The sequence below is a fragment of the Cucurbita moschata genome, unplaced genomic scaffold (assembly GCF_002738365.1).
Source record: "Cucurbita moschata cultivar Rifu unplaced genomic scaffold, Cmos_1.0 Cmo_Scf00040, whole genome shotgun sequence".
NCBI lineage: Eukaryota > Viridiplantae > Streptophyta > Magnoliopsida > Cucurbitales > Cucurbitaceae > Cucurbita > Cucurbita moschata.
Window position 1 is genome coordinate 817,079 of NW_019268556.1, and position 5,105 is coordinate 822,183.

The following is a 5,105-nucleotide window of genomic DNA, read 5'->3' on the forward strand; positions in this document are numbered from 1 at the left end:
AAGAAAACCTGCAGTAGACCACTTTAGAATCTTTGGGTGCATAGCATATGCACACGTTCCTGATGAGAAAAGGAAGAAACTTGAAGACAAGAGTTTGAAGTGTGTGTTCCTTGGAGTAAGCGAGACCTCTAAGGCGTACAAGCTCTATGATCCTTTGACAAAGAAGGTGGTGGTAAGTCGTGATGTAGTCTTTGATGAAAAAAAGACTTGGACATGGGAAGAAAAGATCACTGTGAATCAGCAGATTCCTGTAGATCTTGAAGAAGAACAAACTGAAGCCCCTTTTCAGCCTCACTATGAGTATGGAGAGAGCTCATCACAAGCCCAACAAGAAGAACCAGTAGAAGAAGATCATGATCATAATCAAAGACATCCAAGAACAAGAAAGAGACCAAACTGGATGATTGATTATGAGATGGACTATGAATCAAGTGATAGTGGTTATTTTGTGTTCTTTATGGATAGTGATCCAATTGTCTATGAAGAAGCAGTAAAGGAGAAGAAATGGAAGGAAGCTATGGACAGTGAAATCAAATCCATAGAGAAGAACAAGACTTGGGAGCTCACTAATCTTCCTAGAGGGCAGAAAACAATCGGAGTAAAATGGGTTTTCAAAACCAAGTTGAATGAAAACGGTGAGGTGGATAAGTACAAGGCGCGACTTGTTGCAAAAGGATACAAGCAAAAGTATGGAATTGATTATAAGGAGGTATTTGCACCAGTGGCACGTCAAGACACTATCAGGCTCATAATTTCTATTGCAGCACAGAAATCTTGGCCTATTTATCAACTTGATGTGAAATCGGCCTTCTTACATGGAGAGCTTCAAGAAGAAGTATATGTGGAGCAACCAGAAGGTTTTGTTCAAAAAGGCAAAGAGGAACAAGTATACAAGTTGAAGAAAGCTTTGTATGGTTTGAAGCAAGCTCCGAGGGCATGGTACAGTCGCATTGATTCTCATTTTGAAAAGATGGGATTCACTAAATGCCCGTATGAACATACGTTGTATGTGAAAACTGAAAAGGGAGGTAACATTATCATTATTTACTTATACGTTGATGATTTAATATTCATTGGCAATAATGAAGAAATGTTTGAATTTTTTAAGAAGAGCATGATGAAGGAATTTGAAATGACAGATCTTGGCTTGATGAGATATTTTCTTGGAGTAGAAGTTACTCAAACTCCCGCGGGTAACTTTATCTGTCAGAAGAAGTATGCTCAAGAATTACTTGAAAGATTTAAATTGGATGAGCGCACATTTGAAACTCCATCAGAATTGGGTTTAAAGTTGCACAAGGATATTGACGGGCGAGAGGTTGATAATAGGTACTTCAAACAAATTGTGGGAAGTTTGATGTACCTAACTTCAACAAGACCAGACATCATGTATGCAGTTAGTATGATAAGTCGTTACATGGAACATCCAACGGAAAAACATCTCAATGCAGCAAGAAGGATACTTCGTTATGTGAGAGGAACCTTTGATTTGGGGGTATTCTACAAGAAAGGAGATGATCCGAAGATGGTTGGCTATATAGATAGCGACTATGCAGGTGATATAGACGATCGTAAAAGTACTTCAGGAAGTATTTTCATGATGAGTTCAGGAGCTATTTGCTGGTCTTCAAAGAAGCAACCTATTGTAACACTCTCAACTACAGAAGCAGAATTTGTGGCAGCAGCAGCATGCTCGTGCCAATCAATTTGGTTAAGAAAAATGCTTGAAATTCTTAATCAGAAGCAACCAGGTACGACGGTTATATATTGTGATAATAAGTCAACTATTAAGTTGTCTAAAAATCCTGTGTTGCATGGAAGGAGCAAGCACATCGATGTTCGATTTCATTTCTTGCGTGATTTGTGTAAAGAAGGCATTATTGAACTCAACTTTTGCCGAAGTGATGAACAAATCGCAGATCTATTCACAAAGCCCTTGAAACAACCATTGTTCGAGAAGCTTAGAAGAAAAATGGGAATGTGCAGAATCCAAGATGTATATCAAGATGACGAAGTGAAGTCCTAAACTGATTTCCGCAGAATTCAGTTTAAGGGAGGGTGTTGAAGCTAATAATAGAGTTTGAATAAGTTGAATGAGTTACTGCCGAAGAGAAGGAGGAGGTGGATTCAATTTCGTCCACACAAATCTCAACCAACTCCGGGAATCCCCCTATAAAAGGACCTCCCTCCCCGTCATTCAAATCACTCCTCCTCTCAATCTCACTTCAGTTTTCTGTTGTCACCAACAGACATTGCAACTTTAAAGACCATGACACATGCATATGATAGTTGTATTTAATTCCGTAGGCTATAAATTATGTTTTAAAGACATTATATTAAACGTGTATGCCTGTGGCAATGTTTTATGATTATGTTTCGAATGATTATTTCCGCATAAAATGATTACGTCATGTATACACTAGAGACTTTAGGTCTGTAAAAATTTAAGGTGGTTATGAATATATTTATAGTATTTGATACATTATTATGAGCTAGCTCAAGAGACTTTATGAACCTAGAATTGTAATCTCGAGGGATATAAAATTAATTAATTAAACTATTTCTTAATAGATTTTCATTTATCAACGATAAAGTAATCTACTATAAATTTATTATTATACTCTTATGCACCCTAAAACATGTTATGTTTATGAATAGAATTATTATATGAAAGCCGATCGTTCCAGAGTTGTGCATAATAATATCTTGATTAAAATGTTTGTTTTACCTCTCTTTCACCTTATGTGTCACAAGTTCTCTAATAAACAATTTGTTTATGATCTGATCATAAACTAAGTTCTCCTAGAATGTGGGGGCCCATTGTTGAAGTCTCAAATTCAATACGTAAGGGAACTATTGATTTCACCTAATGTATCATCGGTTCTCTAATAAAAACTTTGCATAATCTAACTATAAACTAAGTTTCTCCTACTGATTTACTCCCTCTTATGGGAATGAGTGCCCCTATCTGGTCAAGTCTCCCAAATGATTGGCTTATTAAATTAACTAAAAGAGTCATTCTTACTTATGCAAATTAAAGGACGAACCTTCACAGACAAGAGTTCATAACTCATTCAAGAGTAAGATCCAGTCGCATATGATCATCCTATGAAATGTTAATTTTTTCAATTAATGGATTTATAAGGAGAGATTAGATATTTTCTGGTTAGTCTTATACCAACTTATTATATAATTAATGGACTTTAGAGCATAAATCCTGACCATAGTGCTTGATATAACTTCCATATGCAAAAATGATCGGTCGTACAAAAAGTAAGACACACAACTTTTGGTACAATTTTCATGCACATATACGAGTAATTGCACGAATTGAATGAACTATACAACTCTTGATGCAAGTCATAATGGATTTCTTTCTCGTCAGTCATAATGATGTATTAATGTGAAGAGTTAGGCCCAGGAGCATTCAAATTGAGTTTCGGGGTTAGATCGGGTTGACCCTCAAACCCATTTGGTAAAGTAGGAGCTCGGACTTCTAGTCCAAGTTCTTCTCTCTCAGGCCATGTGGGTTCTATGTACGTACAAGAAAGATGATGAATTGGAAAGTTTTTTAGACAACTTTGGAGCTTAGAAGATAAATTTTTGAAGCTCGAGATCATGAAAATAATGTAAGAGATAGGATATTGTCACACAAACACACAAATAATACGATAAGAATACAAAATAACTAAAACTAGATTGAAACCAAAGCATGTGAGTGGTGTTGGATCAAGATCGACGTGGGAGGTAGTAGCCATACACTCCGTATAGGGTTTGGATAATAAGGAGCGCAAGACCGATTATAGCAAAAATAGTAGAGATAATGGTCCACGGATTTTGAAAGTTGACATCTTTGAGAGTTGTCCACCATATTTTCCATGGCCTCTTACAATGCTCATTCACTATTTGTAGACCTTAGCGTACTTGCCCCAAATGCCCAAAACCTCACCTTTGGCTAGCTGATTAAATGAATCTACCTCATCTTTCTCCAGTAGATTACCCATCAAGATGACGAAAGAGCCTACTATGTTCTCAATCCCCGAAAGCTTCTCAAATGTCATCGCGTTTAATAAGCCTGATTCAATGTTAGCATTCATTTCGAGAACGGGAGGATCAACACACCTTGTTTTCGATCAAAATGCACGTCATGAAGGTTACACTCTTTCTTGAGTTTGATCCCAGCTTTATGGAAGTGTGTAGCTAGCTTAATCTCATGACCCATTCCCAAGTGGCTGCGTTGAAGTAGATACGGTTCATTCCCCTTGTGAAACAGTAATTCCTTCCTATACATATCTAGAAGGTGCGAGTAGTCACTGTCCATTAACACATCCTTTACTTTAGGGGTATGTTCAATGACCCCCAAACAAGCGATTTGATATTCTGTGCATGCATCACAAGGCATGTTTCAAATGATCAAACATAATTATTTAGCTACAAGCAATAAGATAGTAAATAAGGTAACGGCCTAAGCCCACCGCTAGCAGATATTATCATTTTTGGGGTTTCGAGCTTCTCCTCGAAATTTTTAAAACATGCTAGGGAGAGATTTTCACACCCTTATTCGTGTAACGATTTAAGTCCACCCCTAGCAGATATATGCCCTGGTATTCTATAGATTGAAGCTATTTTGCAATTCACTTCAAAATCCTCTCTAATAGGTGTCAAATGGGTAATAGATGTCAAATGGAATTCCAAATTTTGGGCAGTAATCTCAACCACTGTTGTATCCCTGTTCCGCCACAGTCGTGACATCCCCATTACTCTCATGACCTACCCTTTTGTTAAGGATATTTAGTACTAAATTATAGTTTACCATATGGATAGATATGTCATTAATATTTATAACAAACCCTTAGTTTCCTATGCTTGACACCCAAGAATGTGTCTCATTCAAATTCCCCCCTTTCTCTTTTCTTTTGCTTACTCAATAAACTATTCTCATTCTCTTCTCCTTTGCTTACTCATTTAATTATTCTCATGTTCTCCTCCTTTTTGTCTCCTTTGTTTACTCAATTTAATTATTCTCATTCCCTAAAATTTAAATATATATATATATATATATATATATATATATATATATATATATATATATATATATATATATT